Genomic DNA, 8977 nt, shown 5'->3' with positions numbered 1-8977 from the left:
GTTTCCTGCACTTACTCTTCCTTGCCCTGCGTCATGTCCTTTGCATTTAATTATGGACACCTTTAGTGGAGCGGCAATAGCCTCCACTAGCTCCATTATCGCCTTCTGATGTTTTATGGGCATTCCTGCAGAGGTGACGTATCCTCGCCTTTTCCACATGATCGCGTCCAAGTGTGCTGTTCCATGAGCATAAGCAGAGTCTGTAAAAATGTTCACTGTTCTTCCTTTGGCTAGCAGAAGGGCTGCGATCAGAGCTTTTATTTCTGCTTTCTGTGCTGACGCTGGTTGGTTTATTATTCCTGCTTCCAATGTCTGATGTGTTCCATCTGGGTGTTGTTGGACTACTGCATATGATGCTTTGTTAGTCCCATCCTTTGTTTTGTAGCAACATCCGTCTGTGTAGAGCCACATGTCAGCCGACATGTCTGGTACGTTTTCCAGATCTGACCTTATTCTGCTTTCTTGGGCTGCTTCTTCCTCGCAAACATGTGGCACTCCCTGTCTACTCATACTGTTGGCCATGTTTATTCCTTCTGATGAGTAGGTGATGTGCGGTTGGGTACAGGCAGTCTGCAGTTTTGTTCTCCTTGTGGCACTGTATGCAAATTCCTTGCTGGCCAAAAAAGCTGTGACACCATGTGTGGTGTGGATTGTTATTGGATGGCACATTACAATATGTGCTGTTTTGTCAATGGATTTTGCCAGCGCCGCTACATAGCGGGCACAGGTTGTCTGTCCTTTTTCCACTGTATCCAGCCTTGATGAGTGGTACATCAGTACATGTCTGTCTCCCCCTTTTTTCTGAAATAAAATGGCATTAAGAAAGCCATTGTTTCAGAAACATCCATATGAAATGGGAGTGAGTAGTCTGGGGAGGTGAGTGTCTCTGCCCTTGCTAGGGCACTTTTGAGGTCAGAGAAGGCGGCCTCGGCCTCTGTTGTCCATAGGAGGGGGGCGGTGAGACAGCGATGACCAGCAGCAGCCACCAGTTCCCTGAGCGATGTAGTTCTGTTGGTATAGTCAGGGATATGTGAGCGGCTGTATCCTGTGAGGCCCAGAAAAGACAGCATGTCTGCAACTGTGAGGGGAAGCGGGTGATGCAGAATAGCCTGTCTATGGCTGGGAGACACCCCAAGGCCTGCTGATGAAATTTGTCTGCCCAGAAAGAGGACTTGTCTCCTAGCAACTTGTACTTTGTCCCTTTTGACCTTGTAGCCTTTTGAGGCTAGGAATGTCAGCAGTGCCATTGTCTGTTCCACACAGGTGAGGGGATCTGTAGCAGCCAGCAGAAGGTCGTCCACATACTGTATGAGGACCACAGTTGTGGGGAGTTGCAGCTGCAGAAGATGAGATTTGAGGATCCTGTTGAACAGTCCAGGTGAGTCTCTATATCCCTGTGGCAACCTGGAATACGTGTATTGTTGACCATTGAAAGTGAATGCAAAGTACTCCTGTGAGTCTTGGTGTAGGGGCACAGAGAAGAAAGCATTGGCCAGGTCAACCACTGTGAAGTGGGTGAAGGAGGGGTTAAGTGATGTCAAAGAGACATGTGGGTCTGGGACAGGATGCACAGCTGGGACAGTAATGTCATTAATGGGTCTGAAGTCTTTTTGGTTTTTTGGATTTCCGGCATTACGGTAAGCGTACCTGACTCATTTCCGTTTCCTGTGCCTGTGTGTTGGTTGCGTGTTGGTTGCTCTGCTGCTCACGACATACCAGTTCAGTTTGTTAGATTTGCTATTACAGCGGCTAACTGTCCGCTAAACACTTATTCTTATAGCAGTTCTGCCTAAGCACTCACATATCTTCTCATTTTTTAGCGACTTTTGTTAAATAACAGCTGTTTTAACGCTTGGTAGCTAACGCTACCTTACTTTAGCTTAGCTGCTAACGACTTTAGCTTAGCAGTTAGTTATGTCGGCCCCCTCTCCGACTTTCTCCTGCTCGGTGTGTGAGATGTTTAGTTACTCCTCTGCATCCTTTAGCGGTGATGGCGTGTGTAACAAGTGTAGTTTATTTTTGGACGTGGAGGCGAGGCTTAGTAAGTTAGAAGTCCGGATCCGCACCATGACAGATCAGTCGTCAGTTACTGTAGCTAACCTCCCCCGGTAGTCAGCACGGGCCGGCCTGAGCCTGAGTTAGCCTCTGGTAGTTCCTCGCGAACTCCGGAGCAGCCAGGACATAGTGGCTGGGTTACTGTGCGAGGACGAGGAAGAGACAGTCGTAAGCTTTCCAAGGCGTCGGACCGCCACCAGCCTGTTAGCGTTTCTAACAGATTTTCCCCACTCAGCAACCCCCCCGCTGAGAAACCAACTCTGGTTATCGGCAGCTCCATTCTGAGAAACGTGAAGTTAGCGAAGCCGGCGGCCGTAGTTAAGTGCATCCCGGGGGCTAGAGCGGGCGACGTTGAGTCTTATCTGAAACTGCTGGCTAAGGATAAACGTAAATACAGCAAGATTGTTATTCACGTTGGCGTTAATGACTCCCGGTTACGGCAATCGGAGGTTACTAAGATTAATGTTGAATCGGTGTGTACATACGCGAAGTCAATGTCGGACACCGTAGTTTTCTCTGGACCCCTGCCAAATCTAACCAGCGATGACACGTATAGCCGCATGTCGTCATTTCGCCGCTGGCTATCGAGGTGGTGTCCAGATAATGATGTGGGCTTTGTGGATCACTGGCAGTCTTTCTGGGGAAGACCTGATCTGATTCGGAGAGACGGCATTCATCCCACTTGGACTGGAGCAGCTCTCATTTCTAGAAACATTGACAAGTGTATTGGTGGACCTAATCCTTGACAATCCATAGTTGGGACCAGGAGGCAGAGTCCCAGTCTAACACACTTCTCTGCTCCTTTATTCCAGGTGTTACCTAGTAAAAATCCCATAGTGACGGTGTCTGCCCCCCGACCATTAAAATTATTTAAATCAAAGGTAAACAGAAGAGGAGCTGTGCATGAAAACCTCATAACAATTAAAACCACAAGTGCAATAGTTCAAAAGAATAGGAGAATTAAATGTGGACTCTTAAACATCAGATCTCTCTCTTCTAAAGGGGTACTAGTAAATGAATTAATATCAGATTCTAATATTGATTTATTTTGTCTTACTGAAACCTGGCTGAGTAATGGAGAATATGTTAGTCTAAATGAGTCCACCCCCCCCAGTCATATTAATACTCACATTCCTCGAGGCGCAGGCCGAGGAGGTGGAGTTGCAGCTATCTTTGATTCCAGTCTACTAATTAGCTCTAAACCTAAACTAAATTATAACTCATTTGAAAGTCTTGTTCTTAGTCTTTCACACCCAAGTTGGAAATCAATGCAACCAGTTCTATTTGTTATAGTGTACCGAGCACCTGGTCCATACTCTGAATTTTTATCCGAATTTGCAGAGTTTCTATCGAACTTAGTGCTAAAAACGGACAAAGTTATTATTGTAGGGGATTTTAATATTCATGTGGACGATGAGAATGATAGCCTTAGCACTGCGTTTATCTCTCTATTAGATTCCATTGGCTTCTCTCAAAGTGTACATAAACCGACTCACCGTTTTAACCACACCCTCGATCTTGTTCTGGTATATGGTGTTGAAATTGAACATTTAATAGTGTTCCCACAGAATCCCTTCCTATCTGACCACTGTTTGATAACTTTTGAGTTTATACTGCTGAACTACACGCCGTTAGGCAAAACATCCTATACAAGATGTCTATCTGATAGTGCTGTAGCTAAATTTAAGGATACGATTCCGTTAGCATTTAATTCATTACCAAGTCCCAAAGTAACGGAGGACTCCTATGCTATTAGTCCCTCCCAAATCGATCATTTTGTTGATAGTGCAGCAGGCTCGCTACGAATGACTCTAGACTCTGTTGCCCCTCTAAAAAAGAAGATAATAAAACAAAGAAGGTTAGCTCCATGGTATAACACTGAAACTCGCAAATTAAAGCAAATATCGCGGAAACTTGAGAAGATCTGGCGCTCCACCAAACTGGAAAATTCTCGTTTAACCTGGCAAGATAGTCTTAAAACGTATAGGAAGGCCCTCCGTAATGCCAGAGCAGCGTACTACTCGTCATTAATAGAGGAAAATAGGAACAACCCCAGGTTTCTTTTCAGTACTGTAGCCAGGCTAACAGAAGGTCACAGCTCTACTGAGCAAAGTATTCCCATAGCTCTTAGTAGTAACGACTTTATGAGATTCTTCAATGATAAAATTATAACAATTAGAAGGAAAATTCCCCAAGACCTGCCTTTAACTGGCACTGACTTATCTCTGAACACAGGAACCTTAGAAACAGCTGTAAAACCAGATACATGTTTAGACTGCTTTGCTTCACTTGATCTTTATCAATTTAATTCAGTTATTTCTTCATCTAAACCATCACCCTGCCTATAAGACCCCATCCCGACTAGGCTACTTAAACAAGTTTTACCCTTAGTCAACAGTTCTCTACTAGCTATAACCAATCTGTCTTTACTTACAGGCTATGTACCATAGCACTTTAAAGTATCTGTAATTAAACCTCTTCTAAAAAAGCCAAACCTTGATCCAGATGTTTTAGCCAACTATAGACCAATATCCAACCTTCCATTTCTCTCTAAGATTCTTGAGAAAGCAGTCGCCAAACAGCTGTGTGACTTTCTGCATAGCAACAGCTTATTTGAGGATTTTCAGTCAGGATTTAGAGTTCAGTTGTCTAATTGCCTCAGACAAAGGACTTATCTCTGTAATGGTGTTATTAGATTATTAGTGCTGCTTTTTTTCAACGATGTAATATTGCAAAAATCAATTTCCATAGTGAAGTAGTAAATACATTACATTCAGGAATTCAGGAATATCCTGTCTAAAAATGATAAAGACAAACTAGTCCATGCATTTGTTACTTCTAAACTGGATTACTCCAGTTCTTTATTATCAGGTTGCTTAAAAGAGTCCATAAAGATTCTTCAGCTGATCCAGAATGCTGCAGCACGTGTTCTGATAGGAACCAGGAAAAGAGATCACATCTCTCCTGGTTTAGCTTCTCTGCATTGGCTTCCTGTAAAATCCAGAATAGAATTTAAAATCCTTCTTCTCACCTACAAAGCTCTTCATGTTCAAGCACCATCTTATCTTAATGAAAAAGAAAGTTGATGTGTATATGCATTAATCTAAAAGAAAGTTGATGTGTATATGCATTAATAAAAAATAAATTGAATGTGTATATGCACTCACTAAAAAGAAAGTTGATGTTTTTTAAGCATTAATCAAAAAGAAATTTGATCTGTATATGCATTTATCAAAACAAAAGTTGATGTGTACATGCATTAATCAAAAAGAAATTTGATTTGTTAGGCATTCATTAAAAAGAAAGTTGATGTCATAATAAATTGTGATGATGACATAATGAATGTGTCTATGCATTAATTAAAAAGAAATTTGATGTGTATATGCGGTTATTAAAAAGAAAGTTGATGTGTTTATGCATTAATCAAAAAGAAATGTGATGTGTATACGCATAATCTGTTCCGTTAACGTTTAGGGTTTCTTCAGCTTCAGGTTTGTTTTTAACTTCGGTTTGTAGTCCTTACATAGTAACCAGTAGATTTCTGGTGAACGTGGGGTTTGTAGTCCTTACATAGTAACCAGTAGATTTCTGGTGAACCTGGGGTTTGTAGAGTGGGGTAAAGTGAGACATTTTTTACATTTGCTCCCCTCCAAGTGAGCTAAAATGATATATCAGTTAAATTTACACATTTCCCATTAATTCAGGATGTTTCCTTGTTATTGTAATTATCAGAATGTATTCAGGATGAAGGGCAGTGAAAATATGATGTTTTTTAAAAAAGTGATCTTGTGTCTCACTTTACCCCAGCTTAGGGGTAAAGTGAAGCAGACCAGAGAAGTCAACGGGGTAAAGTGAACCAACTAGGGGTAAACTGATCCACTTACCTTTTCCACTCTGAAACTACCATAACAACATATGTTGTAACAGGTTAGAATCCTGACAGCTAGCCTGACAACCTCACATCCCAGAACAAATGCCAGACTAGTAAAATAATCATTGGAATTGGTCTATTAAGCACATTTTTTCCTACAACACTTGAAAGTAATTCTAAACAAAATCAAATACAACATAATGTAATTCAAAATGTTTTATTAACATTCAAATGAGAGGTATGAATCACCTTGCTGCAACTCAACTCCTACACTACAAAATATCCCTTTTTTATATGTATATAAAAGTCTTAATATAAAAATGCCAGGAGCCTATGTACAGTTGAACACACAGACACAGTCTCGGGGTCAGAACACAGGACCTTTAGAGCCAGCTAGAACAGCCTGGGACTCAACAGGACTAGATCCACAATCAGAGCATCAGTCATTCTCTACAAATACAGTAGGCCTATACAACTACTCCACATTCCAGCCCTGAAGATTGCAGGGAAAGATGAAGAGTTGTTCTCTACGTGTGGTCCCTCCACGCCTCTTAGGTTGAGGCAGCTTCTTCACCACATCTGCTTTGGGAACATGTGCCACATCTTTTTCTTTAATAGCAAATGTGGGTCTCTCCCACACTTTTGTGTTTCCCTGAATTTTTCTAAGGAATTGGGTAAGAATTTCATCATCTTCAACTTTTTCAACCATGCCAATATACCGGACGCTCCTGTGTTTGGTTGTAAAGTTAATCATGACAAAGTCACCCACAGACAGATCTTTGTTTCCTGGATCACTTCTCTCATCCTCAGAGCTCTCTTCGTCATTATCAAGTGGGACAGGGACATCACTCTCCTCAGAGCTGCCGATTTTCCTTTTGGTTGCTTTCTTTTTCGGTTTTCCCTTTTTTTTGCTATTTTTCTTTTTCCCCGCCAGTTTCTTTTGTCTTTCTTTATAAGCCTCTTCAATTGCCTGCTTCTCGGGAGTATCAGTTATGATGGCTGTCTTCACACGCTTTCGTTTGGTTTGTGTTCTGGGGGGACATTTGGGAAGTGGTAGTATTTCACAAGGAGACACATATCCAGGTCGGCTGGGAACACGTGGCACATCTGAGTCAGCTGGCGAGGCACATCCATGTGGACCATGCGCAGTGGATGGATAAGCATCAGCGGGTGAATTATCTGCAGCTGGTGGTTCGTCTGCAGGTGGATCATCTGCAGGGGGTGGACCATCTAGATCATCTGCAGTGGCAGGCTGCAGCTCAAGGTTTGGCCGGTCTGACACCATGGATGGTGCAAACGCTTCATCAGGGAAAATGTCTTGGTTATATGGGAAAATCCCAGTGGACCTAAATCCAGAAGTGATGTTGCGTGGTGTCACTGCTGACATGAAAGCCTCATTCACAAGTCCTGCAGTCTGGTAGATGGAGACTGTTTTGCCGGGGTTAGACCTCATCCACCCATCAAGAGCACGGCTGTATTGGGTCTTGAACGGGCCACACACGGTCACATCGAGAGGCTGCATGCGATGGGATGTGTGGGGTGGGAGGGTGAGCAGAACAATTCCGTTGCTCCAAGCAACTGTGTGCCAAGATCAGTTGGCCTTACTTAACCTACAGAATCATGTGATCTCTTGCACACCCTAGCCTACCTGCACATTGTGTCTTTGTCCAATTGTCAGGGACAGGGATATTGTTTCTTTCTGCATATTCAAAGGCCAGTTGACGGGACTTAACTGGAGGAAGGCCATGGAACTGTTCAGCTAGTTGTTTCAAGTGTTTGGCAAGCTCCTCCTCCATCTCATCTGTAATAATTCTCTTTGCCTTAGCTACTGCACCCCAGGCTACTGTTTTTACTTCCCCTTTCTCTTTTTTCTTTATGAATCTTAAAAGGCTTGACTTGTCAATATTTCTGTCCCTTGCAGCTGCTCTGATAGACTTCTTTCCTTCCTTGACCTCAGCGGCTGCACTCTCCATCTCCTCGAGGGGTGTTTTGCCCCAGGTTGTCTTCCTGGTGTATTGCCTTGGCATGATGGCTTTTCTACAATGTTTATGACATTTAAAATAAAAATGTAACATTACATATTAATTAATATGTAATTAATATTAATATTACATTACATATGCAATGTAATATTACATTAAAATATGTTTAAAACTAAACTTAACTTGTGCCTCATGGTGGGGTAAAGTGAGACACTGTATCACTTTACCCCACAGCATTTGTCTCAATTTACCCCACCTCCACCATTTTTGAAAAAATGACCTTTCTTAGCAATTCAGGCTAACCTTCAGCTAGCATCATCACATGGTTTTATATGTTGGTAGTTCATCAACAGGTATGATATAAGTTTTTCTACCTGAATCAATTTGCTTTGGCACAACAGTTGATTAAGTTGACAGCAAGAAAATTTACTTTTACATGCAAAGAAAACATTTTGTTGGAAAAAGCATGCTTACCTCAGCTAAATGAGCTTCTCTCCTTTATGGCCAAGGGGAAATGGGAGGAGCTTGGAAACAAAATGGTCACATGGGCACAAATGTGTTCTGTTGCCTAGATACAGGGGTTGTCTCACATTACCCAGTGTCTCACTTTACCTCACTCTCCCCTATTTACAGTATTTAGAAGCGGGCTGGATGCTAGTGAGCTTATGCTAGCTTTCATGCTACATAACTAAGCCGGACAGAGTTGTCCCTCATCTGGGGATAGACTTTAATGCTTTACAAAAACCAAAGCAAGTAAACGCTGTGACTAACATTACTCTTCTGAAGTGATTTTGGAGAGGGACATCAGGTAGAAATACTCTGGTTGACTAGCATGACACCATTGTATTCATATAATAATCAATCCAGGCTAACGTGAATGACAGTGACTGCATGTTGCTACCTCTAAATTTAAGGTTGTGGTTGACTAGCGAGGTCAGCTCGATAGTTTGACAAATTGATCAGACCTGCACGTCATGTGCACTAGAAACAAACCGTGTATCCAAGAACAGTTCAGTCAGTGGAAATGACGTTCGATCAGACACAGCCATCTATATTAGATTAGTGTTAC

The sequence above is a fragment of the Etheostoma spectabile genome, unplaced genomic scaffold, assembly GCF_008692095.1.
Source record: "Etheostoma spectabile isolate EspeVRDwgs_2016 unplaced genomic scaffold, UIUC_Espe_1.0 scaffold00019180, whole genome shotgun sequence".
NCBI classification, from domain to species: domain Eukaryota; kingdom Metazoa; phylum Chordata; class Actinopteri; order Perciformes; family Percidae; genus Etheostoma; species Etheostoma spectabile.
Note: the sequence above shows the minus strand (reverse complement) of the source record.